Source organism: Plecotus auritus (genome assembly GCF_963455305.1).
Source record: "Plecotus auritus genome assembly, chromosome: 7".
NCBI lineage: Eukaryota > Metazoa > Chordata > Mammalia > Chiroptera > Vespertilionidae > Plecotus > Plecotus auritus.
The window spans coordinates 124952364-124971997 of record NC_137774.1 but is presented as its reverse complement, the minus strand read 5'-3'; the positions used below and the strand labels follow the sequence as shown (position 1 = coordinate 124971997).

General features: G+C 39.9%; 1 protein-coding gene across 1 annotated transcript in view; it reads left to right on the top strand.

Annotated features, from left to right (window-relative positions):
- Positions 1 to 19634, top strand: part of ADGRV1 (adhesion G protein-coupled receptor V1) — a gene marked incomplete at its 5' end in the record, with an annotated part of 472861 nt that overhangs the window by 414021 nt on the left and 39206 nt on the right. The gene's annotated exons all lie outside the window — the stretch shown is intronic.

Below are 19634 nucleotides of genomic sequence, written 5' to 3'. Positions count from 1 at the left end.
TTTGGTTACTGATGGCATACATGTACGCTAATGAACATATGGCATAGAATTTCAGTGTAAAGGAAGCAAGTGTCCACACACAGGTGAATGTGTGCACATAATAACATCATGCAGAGTTGTAGAGTAAAGTGATGGGGGTTAAATCTTTAACCCCTGAAATAGGGCTGGGCTTCAAACCTGCTGGTTATACAGATAAGGAAGACATATTTACCCTCCTTTATTATGAGAACACCTAAGTAACTACAGAAACATATTTTCATTCAACAGAATTGATGTTTACAAACTTTGCAGGTGGCAGCCATGGAGGGCCTGTGCTCATAACTGGACGGTGGCTGTGTCTAGAAATCAGATCAAATGAGGAGTGAAATAGATAGCAGTGTTCGAGCAGCCCCCTCAGAGGTCTGGGCTTAGTAAAATGAGAGTGGTTTGGTTCACTGAAAAATGATTGACATCCTCTAAGTCTGGCAATAAGTTAGTTTGGTGAGTATGCTTGGATAGCATAACTAGATATTAAAGAACCATGGCAAAAATTAAAGCTGACTTTTTTAGTGCTTTTGTTAACTGGGAAAAAGTTTCACCCTGAAATTAACAAATGGAACAAATGAACACATTTTCCTTATTTTCCCATGTAAAAAGTTCTTTTGTAGACTAAAATAATTTCTTGAACTCGCCAAAGATATCTCTACACTGTCCTTATTTTGACCACCATCTTGCAAGAAACATGTGTAGACAAGCATATTAGGAGATCATGTCATACAACTAAAATATGACTCAAAGCATATTTAGGTTTGCAAAGGAGACAAATTCTTTAGTGAGAGCATATTTTATAGCAGGGTGCCTAACCAAAGCATAGTATCGATTTAGGAAGGGGAAAAAATACAAAGTAACTTTAAAGTTTGGGATCAAGTTGTTATACAGACTCCTCTCTATAGATATAATTAAGCATCTGCTATTAGCACAGTGAGCGGGCGGGGCCAGCACCAGGAGGCGGGTGGCAGCCCTACTCCTTCAGGATCTGGTGATTCAAAAAAGCAAGCACTTAGCAATGAGCATAAACTATGGCAGGTGCCTTTTAAACAAAGTGCTGTGAGAACTGAGGGAAGGGCCTGTTTACTCCTGTCTGTGCTAGCATTTGAGCTGATCCCCAAGCGTGAGCCACTCAGTCAGAGGCCCTGTCCCAGTCACCTGTGAAGCCCTAAGACCTAGTGCAACTGACATTAAGGTTCACACTGACAACCTGAAGTGGTATTTCATTTTTTAGACAGAGTGGTACACAGACCAGTTTTCAGATTTTTTTTTTCTCAAATATTTGCTACAAACTTTCAATATGGAGAAGCCCTGAATTTCTGCCAACTATACTTGCTTGGCAGCAATTTTCAAGTCCTGCATAGATGCCGCCCCCTTTAGGTGGGACGTGTGACCTTATTACACCTGGTGGACTTGATTCATTCATTTTGCCTGCCCATGAGTTTGTGACACCTTTAACGCTTATTAAATAAATGATGAGCATATGGTTAGGGATAGGTATTTCAGGCAGGGACAACAATGTTAGCCTGGGCTACAGAAAGAGAAAGCGATAAATTTTGCCTAGATTAAGCAAAGGGGTAGAGGGGAGCAAGAAAGGTTTTGTGGTTAGAGGCAGTGGTGGGAGAGAGGAGACAGGAGGGGGTTGGCTTCAGTGCCCTGTTACCAGGTCAGGATGGGATATTAAACTTCAGCTTCTAAGCAATGGGAAGCCATCGGAGTTGGGGGTTTTCTTTGTTTTATTCTGGTTTGCTTTGCTTTTTAAAATATTGTTAGTTTTTAAATTTATTAAATATTAAATGGGAATGGCATGCTCATTCCTACTCTTTGGAAGGATAACTGGAAGCATTTAGGAGGGTATTGGAAAGAAGAGCAGTTCCAGGCAGGTAGGCTGATGTTATATTCCAGCCTACAGTGGTCTGGCAGTATGCCTGGGAACAGACAATAATGGCAGGTTTGAGGATTGCTGTAGAGATAAATTAGTGAAACTAGGTTAACCAGTTAAATGTGGGAATGTAGAGTGAGAGAGCAACTTCACTTAGATATGCCTGGCGCAGGTGAATGGCTGGGCACTAAAGCCTTTAGTCAACAAGAGCAGGGTTCCACGGAGTCAGCACTGAAGTTGGAGCATCAGTGAGATTTGGGAGACAAAGCTACCAATCAATGTTTTAGTAACTAGGTATAGTGGGAGAGCCAGTGAAAGAGATAATTATGATAGGGGACCCGTGTTGGGCAGTTTGGCATTGCTATTAGAAAAGAAAGCTTCAAAAGAAAACAATATCAAACTGTGTAGCAGAGAAGACTGATAGGATGAGACTTGAGGAGTGATGTGGTCTCAGGCAATGGTTCCCCAACTGTAGTGTGCAGCAGTCACATGAAGGGCTTGTTGAAACACATATTATTAGGCTCCACACCCAGAGTTTCTGCTACAATAGATCTGGGTGGGATCTGAGAATTTGCATTTCTAACAAGTTCCCAGATGTGGCTGATGCAGCTGATCTAGGGCCTACGTTGGGAACTACTGGTATAGAGTATGATCCTGACTCTACCAGCCTCCTCTCTGGTTTACTTCAGCTGAGTCATGGATACTTACTCTATTCTACTGCTGAGTCTGTGAAATAGGGATAAATACTATTTAGGATTATGGTGTGATTTAATTAACATGGCATAATGAATGTAAAGCAATTGTACAGTATGGCACACAAAGAATTATTTTTATTCAATAAGTGCAATGGAGAATGCAAAGAGAAATAATCGCTTAGGAAGGAAGGTTGGTTGGTTTCTTGTTTTGTTTTCGTTGCTCGTGAAACAAAAGACAAAGGAGAAACTGACAACTGGAGGAAAAGCTCAGTGCCATGGCAGATCATGAGCAGGGCAGGGAGAACAGACGTGACAGGCGGCTTATCAGAGGGAGGAGCAGAGGTTTTTTTCTCTGAGGCTAGGGAGAGAAGGAAGGATAAACATGAAAACACTCTTCTGGAGCTAAAATATGTATATGGAAAGTTGGAGTTTGCTTCTGATGCCCTCTTTTTTTGTCTCAGTCAGCAAGCAAGGGTATTTGTTGAATGAGTTGACAGCTTGAAGTAAAAATAGTAAAAAAAAATATGAAGCCGTTTCTAAGCAGAAAGTAAATCTAAATGACGGTGGTTTGGAAGCTGATCAAGAAACGGACTGCTTACAGAGTGACCGGTGGGATTCAGAGGAAGCTGGAAGCCTGAAATGTGAAGGGAACCAGTCAGCAGTAATTAAGTAAATTTAAACCTTAAGATTAAAATGGGAGCCAGTATAACCTATCAAACCACATCCACAGGAAAAAGTCTATTGAGCTCTTATGGAGGTTAATTATTAAAGGAGGACTGTTTAGCATTAAACTGTATATTGTAGGGAGACATAAAAGAAATCATTATGGTCTCTTTCTTTTATGAACTTAATACAAGCTAAGTATAAGTAAAAACTAAAGATATTTCAAACTAATATTTAATGAGTTTAATTTCATCTATGTGGCTCTATCGAAGCAATGACTATTTGTATCACCCTTGCCTGGTATATGGCACACTGGTCATTCCTGGGAACAGGGCTCAATCAGTCCTTAAAGGAGCACTTGGAAAATATGATTTCTCCAGGGTTTATTGGGGTTCATTTAATATAAAAACTGCCTCATATCTTTAACTCGGACATTTCTATGGAATATGGCTCTATAGTAGTTAGATCTTCAAAGACTATTCTATGAAGACTTAATAGTTTTCCTTCCTTCTTCCCTCCCTCCCTTCCTTCTTTCCTTCTTTCCCTCCCTCCTTCCTTCCTTCCTTCTTAGTGGCCTTTGTATTTCTTTTACTGCCTTTGTCAACACCTGGGACCAAAAAGTATGTTATGTACATATGTTTGGCTATGATATTTTGGTCAGAGATTACTGCCTCATTTTTTTATCCAGCTTATTATTATTATTTCATAAGTGCTCTGAGATTGATGAATGAAAAGTATGTGTTTATAATATTCTGGTTTTTAATAGTTACCATGTGATACAATTTTACAAAAAAGGGAATCTTGATCACTTGAAATATTATCAGGCCTTTCTTGATCACTTTCTGAATATTAAAGGTTAAGCTACCAAACTTCTAATACATCTGAGCATTTAAGAACTGTGTGAAGTACTTTTTAAAGCACGATGGATACAAGTGCAAAAGTAAGGTAAAAAAATCATTCTAAATATGTCTACTGTTATTTTTATCGCTTAATCATCTTCTCGAGCATCATGGCCACCAGCAGTGTAAGACTCATCTCCTACAAGCTTACTTGCCCCAGCAGGGAAAGAGCTTATTCCCCAACAGGACAGTTCTCTGCAGGACTTACATCACGTTCACCTTGGATCATAGACTGTCCAGAAACCAATCACATGACAGGTACTCTGGCGAAGCCTGGGTCAGGAGCAGACTCCAGTGGTAGAAGGAGTTGAGTTTATCACACAAAACCAAATGGAATGGAATTCCCGCCAGATGAAAGGATTCATTTACCAATGTGTGTGTGGCCAGGGCGTTGGGGTGGGGTGGGGGGGGGAGAGAAGGGAGATGGCAACAGTGTTAGCCAGGCCAAAGTAACAGATGTCCACTATACCTATTTTCTCCATTTTCCTGTTCATTGATATAAGTTTGGACAAGGACAGCTATTGTCAAGCTACCAGGAAACTTCATCAGTGAGACATCAGTTTATTGTGAATAACCTTGGGATCCATCCTATAACCACATGTCTCTATCTGGTTCCCAAGAAATTCATAAGGCACTACATTTAATATTTTTCTTAATTCCCTGATCCAATAATGTAATAATCTTCATATTTTTAAGAATGAGTTGGGTTTTCCATTTCTAAGTAGATTTATGTTAATATTTATAGGTTACAACTTTTTTGTCGTTATTATTAATCCTCACCCAAGGATATTTTTTCCATTAAATTTTAGAGAGAGTGGAAGGGAGGGGGAGAGACAGAGAGAACCATCAATGTGAGAGAGATACATCAATTGGTTGCCTCCCACATGCACCCCTCGGTGATCAAGCCTACAACTGAGTTACATGCCCTTGACCAGAATCAAACTTGGGACCCTTCAGTCCATTGGTGGACACTCTATCCCAGTGGTTTTCAACCTTTCTAATGCCACAACCCTTTAATACAGTTCCTCATGTTGTGGTGACCCCCAGCCATAAAATTATTTTTGTTGCTACTTCATAACTGTAATTTTACTACTGTTAATGAATCATAATGTCGCGACCCACAGGTTGAGAACTGCTAGTAGGGTTGCCTAAGACCATCAGAAAACACAGATATTCACATTATGATTCATAATAGTAGCAAAATTACAGTTATGAAGTAGCAATGAAAATAATTTTATGGCTGGGGGTCACCACAACATGAGGAACTATATTAAAGGGTCGCGACATTAGAAAGGTTGAGAACCACTGCTCTATCCACTGAGCCAAACCGTCTAGGGCTAGATCACAACTTTTAAAAACTTTTTAGTCCAAGGTATATTCAAATTTGTATAACAATTAATGGGAGAATCACCAGGCCTGATACTCAGCTGGTAGGTACTGGTAGGACCCTATCAGTTGTTAAAATATTGAAATAGCTACTGTTTATTTTTTTTAATTTTTATTAAATCTTTATTGTTCAGATTATTACAGTTGTTCCTCTTTTTCCCCCCATAGCTCCCCTCCACCCGGTTCCCACCCCACCCCCTGCCTTTACCCCCCGCCAACTGTCCTCATCCATAGGTGTATGATTTTTGTCCAGTCTCTTCCCGTACCCCTCACACCCCTTTCCCCCCAAGGATTGTCAGTCCACTCCCTTTCTATGCCCCTGATTCTATTATATTCACCAGATTATTCTGTTCATCAGATTTTTTATTCATTTGATTTTTAGATTCACTTGTTGATAGATATGTATTTGTTGTTCATAATTTTTATCTTTACCTTTTTCTTCTTCCTCTTCTTAAAGAATACCTTTCAGCATTTCATATAATACTGGTTTGGTGGTGATGAACTCCTTTAGCTTTTTCTTATCTGTGAAGCTCTTTATCTGCCCTTCAATTCTGAATGATAGCTTTGCTGGGTAGAGTAATCTTGGTTGTAGGTTCTTGCTATTCATCACTTTGAATATTTCTTGCCACTCCCTTCTGGCCTGCATAGTTTCTGTTGAGAAATCAGCTGACAATCATATGGGTGCTCCCTTGTAGGTAACTAACTGTTTTTCTCTTGCTGCTTTTAATATTCTCTCTTTGTCTTTTGCTCTTGGCATTTTAATTATGATGTGTCTTGGTGTGGTCCTCTTTGGATTCCTTTTGTTTGGGGTTCTGTGTGCTTCCTGGACTTGTAAGTCTATTTCTTTCACCAGGTGGAGGAAGTTTTCTGTCATTATATCTTCAAATAGGTTTTCAGTATCTTGCTCTCTCTCTTCTTCTTGCACCCCCATAATTCAGATGTTGGTATGCTTGAAGTTGTCCCAGAGGCTCCTTACACTATATTCATATTTTTGGATTCTTTTTTCTTTTCGCTTTTCCAGTTGGGTGTTTTTTGCTTCTTTGTATTTCAAATCTTTGACTTGATTCTTGCGATCCTCTAGTCTGCTGTTGGATCTCTGTATATTATTTTTTATTTCAGTCAGTGTATGCTTAATTTCTAGTTGGTCCTTTTTCATATCCTCAAGGGTCTCACTAAATTTATCAGCCTTTTCTAGAAAATTCTTGAAAAACCTTATAACCATGGTTTTGAACTCTATATCCAGTAGTTTGCTTTCCTCTATTTCTTTCATTTGTGACCTGTTTCTTTGTCTCTGCATTTTGGCTGCTTCTCTGAGTTGACAGAGTGGCTTTGTGTGCTAGGTGTCCTATAGGGCCCAGTGGCTCAGCCTCCAGATACCTGAGGTGGACACTCTTGGTCACCCCTTTGTGGGCTGTGTGCACAGTCTTGTTGTAGTTAAGCCTTGATTGTTGTTGGTATCACTAGGAGGAATTGACTTCCAGGCCAGTTGGCTGTGAGGATCAGCTCTGTCTACGATGGGAGAACTTCTGTGCTGGAGACACCCTTATGAGGCAAGACTTGCTTCAGTGGGTCTTTGGTGCTCACTGAGTCTGCCCCCTTAGTGTGTTCCTTATGAATCTGAGGAGTTGTAATCTGGATGGTCCTACTCTGACCCCTGGGTACACTGGCTCTTGGATCTCCAAGGAGGTGCTAATTTAGCCTCTGCCTGAGGCCACCCAGCAGGAGCTACGGAGAGATCTGCAGATTCCTCTTCTTTGTTTGGGTTTTGGAGGTGCCCAGATGAAACCCAGCTGTGAAGCAATGCAAGCTGCTGTGGGGCCTTGGGCCTTCTTTTGGATGTTCTGGGTCTCTCGACTCAACTGCAGTTTGTTAGGTAAGTTTAGATTTCAAAGGACCAGACCATTCATATGCAAAAGCCTCTGCACACAGCTTGGATGGGGCGGAGTCTCAGGGTGGAGCAAACAGCAATGGCTTCCCGTCAGCCCTACCCTAAGAGGCCCCCAGGTCTCAGTGTCCCTTGGTAATTGCTGCAAGCACCTCTGAGAGAAAGCCGCCCTCGAGTTCCGCCCGCTGCCAGACAGTCCAGTTTCTCCCTATATGAGTCTGGGTCCCCAGAGTCTCGTCCGGAACTGAAGTTCAGAGCCGTCGGGAGCTTGTGTCTCCCTGTGGATTAAAAAAGCCAGCCGCGTACTCAGTTGCCAGCCCTTTCCGCGCGCTCACCTCTGTACCTCTGCACTTTACTTCCGCAGCTCCTCTGAGTCTCAGTATGCTTTTCTCTTCCCTTCTAGTTGTAGAATTTCCACTCAGCCAGCCTTCCTGTGGTTCTGGATGATGTCTGTTGTGTCTATTAGTTGTAGTTTTGAAGTGGTTGTGCAAGGCAGTAAGTTCAGGTGTTTACCTATGCTGCCATTTTGGTTTCTCCGAAATAGCTACTATTTAAACCTTCCCTATGTCCCAGCCTCCTAGTCACTTAAGCTAGAAGCATCCCAGACCTCCAGCAACGTAAAGGCTAATGCTGGACCACTCCGGGACCCTTCAGAATCCTACTCCAGTGCTAAACCTACAGCCATTCGGATGAGTCAATGCCTGTGCCATGCTCGTTAAACATTTTGTATATCGTTCCTAGCTGAATTATGTTATAACGTGCTTTTTAAACCCAAACCAATCAAATTTAGGTTTATATACAATATTTATTTCAGGTTTTCTTCTAGTGCTTTCTCCCACTTACTCTGTCAAAAGTTCACTGACAATCTTGACTTATAGGGAATCCCAGGTAAGGTAATCAGAGTAGCCAGCAGTTTCAGCCATGAGCTTCTTGGCAATGCTGGAAAATACATTTTTGGGGACAGATTCATATACATAGAAGGACCTTTCTGAAAGCTGAAATGCATTCTTCTTGGAACACAAAGCTGGCAAGAGATCCAAACTTTACATAGCATTGGGATACGACACTTCTTAGTATGTGCGCTATGAGATCATGTTTGCAGAGTCCTGTTTGACTGCCTCTCTGTAAATGACTTCTATATGTTCGTTTGTACACCCATCTGGTCTCGAGATGTGTCCTGACAGTTTTTGAATCATTCACTATTCCAGGGAGTTACAACATGGAATCTGTAGCTAAAAATATATAGCCTGTATTCAAATTTAAGATCAGCAGTTGGCTAAAATCATTTTCATTCCTACTTAACCTCAAGTCTTAAATGGCTAGGAAATAAGTAACTCGAAGATAGGGACCGTTTCTTCTACTTTTTAGTTATTTTTCTTTGGTGGCCACCAGAGTGCCTTGCACACTGAAAGCATGTTTCTTATCCAAAAATAGTGTTTCTTATTTTCCCCCTTCTTTATTTCCCACTCTCCTTCTTTTATTCCCTCTATCTCTTCCTTCTTTTCTCTCTTTTGTCCTTGCTTTCCATCTATCTCTTGTTGTTCTATGTTGAATTTTAACTTTGAAACTAAAGCCATCTTTTATGAAGAGATTTTTCCCAAATGAAAGTAGTCCTTGAAGTAGCATAAGAAATGGACCATGGCCTGGCCAGCATGGTTCAGCAGTTGAGCATCGACCTAGAAACCAGGAGGTCATGGTTCGGTTCCTGGTCAAGGCACATGCCCAGGTTGCGGGTTCAATCCCCAGTGTGGGGCATGCAAGAGGCAGCCGATCATTGATGTTTCTATCTCTCTCTCCCTCTCCCTTCCTCTCTGAAATCAATAAAAATATATTTTAAAGAAAGAAAGAAATGGACCATGTTCCTTTGCTCATGAAAACATACAGTGTTCATTGCAAATGGAATATAGAAGAAAATTAATAATTCTTTAATTTTCATCTGAGAATTTTCAGTTAGCATCCAGAGGGGTTCAGTGAAGGTGTCTGCGTAGATACAGGACTTATTTAGTCTTGGCTGCTTCCTTTTGAGGATAAACAGTTCTTGAGAAATACATATCTCTATATATAAAAGCCTAATACGCAAAGTGTCCCCACAGGAGTTTGACAGGGAGACTGGGAGTTCGATCGCTTGCTATGACATGCACTGACCACCAGGGGGCAGTGAAGAATGAAGGAAGGCCCTGCAGGCGGGGAAGGAAGGCCCTGGCCGGCAGCCACTAGGGATCCTACCCGTGCACAAATTTCGTGCACTAGGCCTCTAGTTGTTAAATAATCAGTTACAGAGGACTAACTCCCTTTGCAATTGCTTTTCAACAGCCAACAGGATTAAGAAGTGTCACTTTGTTTCCATTAGAGACTAGCACATGAGCTCTTCATGGAGAGTGGAAAAGCAATCTTCCAGAAAACCCAGGAATAAACATGTAGAAGCCAGGGAGTTTGGAACTCTATCCTTGGTTTGTCCCAGAGTCATGTCAAGTTTAGTGGGGGGAAAAATCACTACACTTGTTTTGTAGAGTGAGATTCAGAGACTAATGTCTTGTGTGCTCTTCAGAACATCACAGATTATCTCTATAACTTTTCAGTAAATACACAGAAGCTTAGACAAGGAGGTATATTTAAATTGTCTTGATTATGTCATGCCATTCTCTCCAGTGCTCAGTAGCATCTAGGCTGGTGAAATACCATTGTGTGTTTGTGCAATAATATTCTTACTCCATTTGACAATGAATGACAGCATCTGACACTGACTCCTCATTGGCCTGTTGAGTGGCCAGGCAAGGCACTTCAGACAGACTGGATTTTTACTTTTGTTTGCACTAGGTTCTCTGATCTGCCAGTGAATATTTTCCAATAATGTGGTTTTAGTCATAAAGGGATTGTATAGAGTACCTTTGGACAGTAGGCTTCATCCTTGCAAAACAGAGGCCTCCATTTCTCCTGTCCTGATCTTGTGTTAGTGTTTTACCCTGTGTTTTTTTCCATTTCAGAGTTTTATTCTGTGTCCTCTGTGACCACATTTTCTGCATTTTAACTATGTAGTAGGCCTTCCTGGACTCTGTGAGCCTTTACCTGTGAAAAATCTAGCACACTCTGCTTTTTGAAATAGTAGGCCTACAAAAATCAGAGTAAGTAAGACACATACCTTCTCTTGTTAAAACAGTTTTGGAAGAACAAAGGAAATATAAAATTTGGGGCTGGCTTTCACCTGGTCATTCAGATTCTTTGCCTCCATGTTAATTTATAATTTTTCCCAGCATCTAAAATGTTATTCTTATCTCTTGTGTTACTCAAATATTGTGGTGGAGAGAATACTTTCTTTAGGTCCCATTATTTGCATATTTTATGGTAGCATTCTTTAATGCTGAACTGTCAGGTGCAGTGGAATGAGCATGCAACTGGATGTCATGCAGCCTCTGTTTTACCAAGTGACTTGACACCGCTTAACTTTAGTTATCTACTTTCCTGAGGTGCTGATTCTTTTTAAAATATATATATATTTTTTTTATTGACTTCAGAGAGGAAAGGAGAGGGAGAAAGAGATAGAAACATCCATGATGAGAGAATTATTGATCAGCTGCCTCACACACCCGACACTGGAGATTGAGCCTGAAACCCAGGCATGCATGTGCCCTGACCAGGAATTGAACTGTGACCTCCTGGTTCATAGGTCAATGCTCAATTGGGCCACTCTGGCCGGGCCTGAGTGCTGATTCTTGCTCTAAGTTTAGTCTGAAGGATCATGTAAAAGTGTATGTATAAAAATATAATTTGTAAACTACATAATGTTTTACAAAAACAAAATATTACAAAGGAATAAATGAACAAAAAAACCCACCAGTTGTCTCAGAAGCTATATGAGAGGCCAAAGAGAGGAAATTTGTAAGCTTAGTCTTTAAATCTTCCTAAGCCACTGGTCTTCCCTTAAATGATCTCATCCACTCAAAGGTATTTCCTTCACTGTAGCGCCCCTTTGCCGGCCCCACCCCCACCCTGTGTGTACCATCACAGAGCTTAGTTTACAACATAGATCCATTGTGGTCACTCATATGCTTTTAAATGTTTAGTAAATGGGTTCAGGTTCAAGCAAGTGACTTATGTGGGTGAAATAAGCTTATTGTGAGACTATAGGGTTTGATGGGGACTATAGAAGAACTGGAGAATAGACTCCTTCTAAAAGCATTCAAATGAAAAAAGTAAATATTGTATGGGCCAAACAAAAGTGCTTGCAGGGTAAATTCTCATAGCTGATAGTCAGTGTTCAACCCCTGGATAAAAATAAGTTCAAATTTCTTCCTCTAGGTAAGATTTAATTTTCTTTGAAAAGCAAGTGGATTATGGGCCGGTCACCTTGGTCCAATAGAAACTGGGTTAGGGCTTTGTGATGGTTATTTATGGCTTGCAGAGTGCCTTGGGCAAACTGAAAGATTGTTCAGGTGACTCAGTGAAAGCCTGCTGTGTTATCTGGTGCTCGTCTTCCTTGGCAGTCTCTGGACTCGTTTCTCCTTCCCCAGCACTATGAGACTGCTGGGTTCTTTGCTTAGTGTTTTAGCCTCTGAGCAGCTGCTTCCTGCTTAGTTTCTCAGCCTTTCATCCCAGGGATAGGCAGATTCAAAAGTGGCAAATGTTTTTACAGTTCCTTTTTTCTTTGGAATCTTGGCCCCTCAAGCCCTGGTTGCCTTAGTATTTGAACGTGTGGCCTCCAAGAAGAAAGATTCACTTGATGTGAACCCCAAGAAAGAATTTAGCTACTGAGTTGACTCCCCATGGTCAACCAAGGGCCCACATTTTATGAATAATAAGAGTCTAGCAACTGTTGTTGACAGAGTTCCTCACGTACTCTGTGTACCAGGAAGAACCTCAGTCTGAACTCTTGGCTTTTGGCTCTGTGTCCAGCTTGTTTACGCTTTTGGTCAACCACTGGAGGAAAACCCCAGTGTCATCTTTCTACCAATGGACTGAGAGCTGCCCCGCCCAGTCAGAGATACAAACTGATTCCTCATTTGTACCTATACCGACCAATCAGAACTGCATGATTTGGACTGCACAATTTGCAAATTTTCTCCAGCTTGTAGAATTGTACAAATGAGTGTTAATCTGCTAGATACTTCATCAGAGCCAGGAGCAAAGGTTTCAATAGATTTATTTCAACAAATAACTAATAAAATTTTTAAGCTGAATGCATGTTAATATATGAAGATATTTAGAGCCACTACAATTCATCAAATATCTAGCAGGTATCTTCTAAGACTTATGCTGGTGCTTCTGGGAACACTGATGACAGACACTTGTGCATGCAACTTATCAAGGTCAGCTGATGAGGTATACTTTCAGTCTTGTATGTCATATATATATATATATATATATACACACATATATATATATATATATATATATATATATATATATATCAGTAAAATCTTATCATTTATATCCATCAATTGAAGATTGAGATTCAGAAATGATACTGTGGGTGTGGAATAACCTCATACCTATTTCACAAAACTGAAATAATAAACCAATAGGAAAAACAAACTATCAGCACCGAAAAGCCACTACACAGGCATGTTCCAAAAGCTTACTGCTCTGGAAAACAGGTCTGCCTTCTCAGAATGTGGACAAAAAATGACAATTAAAATCTTACTGAAAAAAATTAATAGCATGAAATCAAAAATAAACTGAACTTTTTGAAAACATCTTTTTAAATAGATGGATCCAGGAAGTTCCAACTTCATCCTTCAGAATAAATCAATTCCATGTCATTGTTTTCCTCTGCAAATATTTATAATAATACTAGAGGCTCGGTGCACGAAATTCATGCACGAGAGTGGGGGGTCCCCTCAGCCCAGCCTGCACCCTCTCCAATCCGGGACCCCTTGGGGGACATCCCTCTCACAATCTAGGACCACTGGCTCCTAATTGCTCACCTGCCTGCCTGCCTGATCGCCCCTAACTGCCTCCCCTGCTGGCCTGGTCGCCCCACGCAGCCTGCTGCTCAGTCATTTGGTCACCCCTCACTAACCCCCCTGCCAGCCTGGTCACCCCACACAGCCTGCTGCTCAGTTGTTTGGTTATCCCTCACTAACCCCCCTACCGGCCTGGTTGCCCCACGCAGCCTGCTGTTCAGTCATTTGGTCGTCCCTCGCTAACCCCCCTGCCGGCCTGGTGGCCCCACGCAGCCTGCTGCTCAGTCATTTGGTTGTCCCTCACTAACCCCCCTGCTGGCCTGGTCTCCTCACACAGCCTGTTCGGTCATCCGTTTGGTTGCAATGGTCGCTTAGGCTTTTATATATATAGATCCTTTTTAGCTTGAGAAATAGCAGGAAATAGTGAGTTAAAAGTACTTTGGAACACAAATACTGTCTTACTAATTTTTGGCTCTGTGATTTTAGGCAAGTTATTTAATTTCTCCTAAATGGAGATACTACTATTTACTTTTAAGGTATTTGTGGAAATCAACCAAAAATATTTTAAAATTTTAGGCACATAATAGGTGCATAGTAACATTAACTGTCTTTCTCCTGTCCCTAATTTGGCACCATAATTGCAGATGCATTCAATTTAAGATTATTTTCACACAAACAAAAACTCTGAGCTTCAGATCTTCATAGCACATCACTGAAATCAGTTAGCAGTGTTTCTCTAATTGCTGATTATTCAGTCTCTTCAGAACCTGATAAAGTCAGTCACAGGCCACATTCACAGAGCTACCGTCTTGATGATCTTATTTGGGTACAAGATCCCAGTGTATAGATACTATATTCCCAGTGTATAGATACTATATAAGTTTTATGTGGACATAAGCCTATTAATTATGTTTTGTCCTTTGTTCCCTAACTAACATTTTGGGGCAACACTTTAGATTCTCTGTCAGTCTTGGAAACTCTAAGTATAAAGTGATGATATGGTAGATTATATTAATTTTACCTTATTGTTTGAGGCAATATCATAACACTGGAAGTCTTACATTCATTCATTCAAAAATATTAATCTATCTAGAATGTATTCATGTATGTATATGTTACACCACATGTTCCCATGCCCCTTGGCTTAATATATAATAAAAATCAAAATAGGGACAAATATTTATTAAGTGCTTATTATGTGGAATTATACTTATTTCATTCAAACCTTATAATAACCCTGCAAGGTAGGAACTATTATTCCATTTTACATTTGGAGAAACAAAGGCTTATAGTAGTTAAGTAACTTAGGCAAGGCCACTCACTCAGTAACGCATAAGCTGGAATTCAATAAATTAAGATCAGTTCCCCCACTAGGCTATGTATGCAATGCTAGGAGACCATAGAACCTCTTTCTCTCACTATCCCCTCCACTCTAAAGCCCATGTTCTTTTTTTAAAATATATTTTTATTGATTTCAGAGAGGAAGGGAGAAGAAGACAGAGATAGAAACATCAATGATGAGAGAGTATCATTGATTGGCTGCCTCCTGCATGCCCCACACTGGGGACCAAGCCCACAACCCAGGCATGTGCCCTTGACCGGAATCGAACCTGGGACCCTTCAGTCCACAGGCTGACGCTCTTTCCACTGAGTCAAACTGGCTAGGGCTAAAGCCCATGTTCTTAACTGCTTTTGCGACTGAACTGCCTTCCACTTAAACCAATTGCGTAGTCTGTCTTTTTAAATTTCATATAGACCTCATTGTGTAGAAAAAACACCTACGTGTGAGATACAATCAGAGACTAAGATAGGGTTAGAGGAAATCAAGCATTGGATCGCATGGCCTAGGCCCATGGTCAGCAAACTGCGGCTCATGAGCCACATGCGGCTCTTTGGCCCCTTGAGTGTGGCTCTTCCACAAAATACCACGGCCGGGGCGAGTCTACTTTGAAGAAGTGGCGTTAGAAGAAGTTTAAGTTTAAAAAATTTGGCTCTCAAAAGAAATTTCAATCGTTGTCCTGTTGATATTTGGCTCTGTTGACTAATGAGTTTGCCGACCATTGGCCTACAGCATCTAGGAGGATGCCTGTTAGAGGAGATCCAAAAGTCATATGCATGGAGCTAAACAGGCCGGATGGAGTGGGTTTCCCAAACCTCTAGTGACACTCTCCTCCATGAACTCCACTGTTTTCTGAAATCCCTAACACTTCACTTTTCCATAAATATCAACTGAGTTTAAACATGGCCAGAAAGGCATATTACAGTTAACATTTTTCTAGGAAAACACTAGAAGTCTCTAGTTTTATTTTTCTCCATTTAATTGACATTGTTGTGTGAAGACAAAGACACAGTAAACTTAGCACTAACTGGAGCTGGAGAGGCCCTCTGAAATGATGGAATTGCCAAAAGGAGAGTGGAAACTTTGGATTCACTGGCTGAGTTTAATCCAGGGAGCAATTGTCCCAAATGTACCTGCGTTTCTTCAAATGAAGTGAGAAAAGTTGGTGCTTGAGAAGGCATAGTCTCCCTTTTGCTTCTCTGCTCTCTCCTCTTGGGTTGTATATGCAGACTCTTGCAGGATGATGTGGTTGCAGAATTTTGTACTGAGGGTTTTTTTAAATTTTTATTTATTGGTCGGAGAGAGAAAAAGACAGACATCGATTTGTTCCATATGTTTATGCATTTATCGGTTGATTCTTGTTTGTGCCCTGATTGGGAATCAAACCCACAACCTTTGCGCATCTAGATGATGCTCTAACCAACTGAGCTACCCAGCCAGGGCAGAGGGGTTGTTATTTTTATCACTGAGTGTCCACCTCCATCTCCAGCACTAGCAAGAGAATCTCAAGTGGAATAATGTAAAAAAAAAAAAAAAAAAAAAAAAAAAGGCCTGCTAGAAGTGAATGGCCTGGTTACTAGAACTGTATTAAGGACATGATCATCTGCTAAAAGGAAGTTGTCAAAGGAATTTTTTCTTTTTTCAATGAAGATTGATAGGAAAGCTAAAATTGAAAAAATGTACCCATGATTTTTCATCAGAAAGCCCTCAATACTTTTTACCTTAAAGTCTGGCAAAATAGCAGTTCATTGGCTAACCATAGCTATTACAAGGAATTAATAAATGTTACAAAAATAAAAGGAAGGTTTACAGGTATGCCTCCCTTTTCACTGCATCTAAAGTGTGAACATTTAGAAAGTGTTCTGAGTCTGTGAGGATTCTGATTCTTTATTTTTTTATTATAATGACAGTATAGTAATAAGTTTATTCATAATGATTTTTATATTATTAATAATTCATTTATACTTCTCAGGGCCTTTTACAAAAATTTATGCTTGAGATGTTTAAGAAGAATAGTCATTTCTTTAGAGGCTTTTAATATGTTACGTTCCTATAAGATGCTTTGGAGAAATCTAACTTTCTGTCATTGCCTTTGTCTCTTATTCAGAGAATCTCATTTGTCCTATTTTAAAGGTTTGCTTTCTTCTTTCTAAGAAGCCACTTAAGTAGCCATTACAGAAAAAAAATTTTTTGAAAGTTTTTTTATATTTACTTGAATTTTTTCCATTTGCAATTTTGGTTACTTTTAAACCAGCCTCAATATTTTGAGGAAATATTCAAAATACTGTCTATTTCCAAATACTTACCGCCCTGTGATGAAGTGTTTGGATGCCTCTCATCGGTGCCAATATGACTTTCTGTGTGTATACTCTTCACTAAAATAAAGTAATATGCTACAAGTAAATAAAGATTGACAATTTCCTATTGACTGTAGTAGTTTACTATAGGTTTTATACCAGAATCCCTTCTCAGTTCTGGTCTTTTCCACTTCAAAATTAGATCATCAGAAAAATGTTAGAATAATATAATACAAATATGATCTGCAAATGGAAGGGGTATCTTGAAAAATGGGTGCCTCTAAATTCTTGCTGCAAATTTTCTGGACTTGGTGTACTATATTTAGCACCCAAATTTTTGTAGGTTTTAATAAGATGTGCTTGTAAAATCCTCAATTTGTCCTCTTTTTTGGTGCTTCAGAATGACAATTTACATATAAATGATAAAAGCCACAGTGTTTTGCAACTGGTAGGTTTCTCTTAGTACACTATAATTTAGTGCTTTATTCTTTGGATAGAGCTCACAATGTTTTTTTATGCCTCTAAACCATATAAATCAAATGTTTTATTAGGAAAAGTAGAGTCAGAGAAACAGAAAGGTCATCTCTACCAAAACAAAACCACATTTCACTAGTCCTTGATACTCAATTTCATCATGTGTTCTTCCTTTGAAGTGTGGAATGCACATTTTTAATGCAAAATGTGCGTTAAAATAGAAACCAAGTGTAAAAGCTGGTTGAAATCTGGCTCTGTTTGAATCTACAAATGGATTCATTAATTAGTATGAATTAGTATATCATATTCACCCCTGATCTTTTTTTTTAATTGTACAAAATTTTTATTGCTTACCCATTCTGATTTACTAACAGGAGGAATTCTTGTTAAATTATAAATAAGATAATAATTGCATATGCAAATTTTTTCAATGAATTATAAAAACAACAAAAGTATTTGAATGATGATTAATCTATGTCCATGCACTTCTCTCTATCGATATCCACACTTCTTATAATTCCTGTCTTCCTTTATGGCAGACACCAGCCCCTGCCTAACTTGTTTTCTGCTCTTCTGAATTGTTATCCACCCATGACATACCTTGCCTTTTTTTCTTCTTTCCCTAAACAACTTGGTTATTCTTTGGCACCAAAAGCATTTTTCTCATTCTATCAGATGACTTAGTGATTTTGAATCAACTACTTCCTCTTATGGCTAGAGAAGTTGACTTTCTAAGTCACTAACTTTTCTCCTTAAAATTTTACTTTTCCTACTTCTCATTTGGGGCAAAAATAGTCTTTGAAGAACTGCATTCTAAAAAGAAATCAATTACAAGTTTATTATTATACTAGAGGCCCGATGCACGAAATTCATGCAAGGGGCTTGGTTCTCACAGCCCCGGCTTCGTCTGGAAGGTCATTCAGCTGTCCGGTCTAATGAGCATATTATGCTGTTAATAATAGATAGCCCAAATATAAATAGACATATATGTACTTGCCAGTGAAATGAGTTGTATTTAGTTACTCTTACTGTGGTGGTGTTTGTTATCTAGTGTTATTTGTAATTATTCTTAACAATCTATAATAATAAAAGCGTAATATGCTAATTACACCGAATGTCCTTCCAGATGACCTTCCAGATGAAGCCTGGGCTGTGAGGGAAGCCCAGGTCCTGGGTGCCAGAGGGAAGCTGGTGCCGGCAGCTGGGGGAAGGAAGGCCTACTCTTGCACGAATTTCATGCATCAGGCCTCTAGTAATAATAATAATTGGAGAAGTCCATAGAAAGGTCTAGAAGAGCCAAAGATGGCTTCATGAAAGATGTGGTCCTTCAGCTGGCCTGCAATGGATACCAAATTTGGATGAGTTTGGAGAAGAGGAAAGTCTCTGCGGGTTCCTCAGATAACCATGCTCTCTTCCATCCTATGCCTTGTCCTATCCCTTTCTCCCTTTTAGCTGGAATGGAATTTATGTAGGAGAATGAAAGGAAATAGCACTGAAAGGCCCTGGGGTGGGTGTGGGGGTGGGTGATAGGAGCAAAGCCTTTGTGCCACATTATTATGGGATCTATTAAAACAGTTTTAAGAACTTCTTTAAAAAATGTCTTTAAACCTGGCTGGTGTGGCTCAGTGGTTGAGTATCCACCTATGAACCAGGAGGTCACGGTTCGATCCCCAGTCAGGGCACATGCCAGGGTTGCAGGCTCTATCCCTGGTGAGGGCTGTGCAGGAGGCAGCCAACTGATGATTCTCTCTCATCATTGGTGTTTCAATCCCTGTCTCCCTCTCTCTTCCTCTCTGAAACCAATTAAAAATATATTTTTAAAAACTTAATTTAAAATTATTCTTTTGTAAATACCATCACCACAGCAAATATTTAATTCTTGCCTCTTGCGTTCCATCTGTAAAGACAAGTTCAATGACAGCCACCAGGGAATTTATTTTGCTGGAACGTAACCGTAACCACAAACGCTCTTGCTCCTCGCATTGTCACTGACTGGAAGCGTGAGCTCTGAACAACATGAAAGGAATTTACCATAAATAAATAATACACAAAAGCATAAGAAAGAATTATAATCCAGAGTGTAATCTTCTTGAGATCAGAGGCTGTGATTTATACCAATAAATCTTCTCACAATTGTAACCTGTCCTTCAGTGCTGAGGATTTCTTGAGATGAAATCTGGGGAGCAC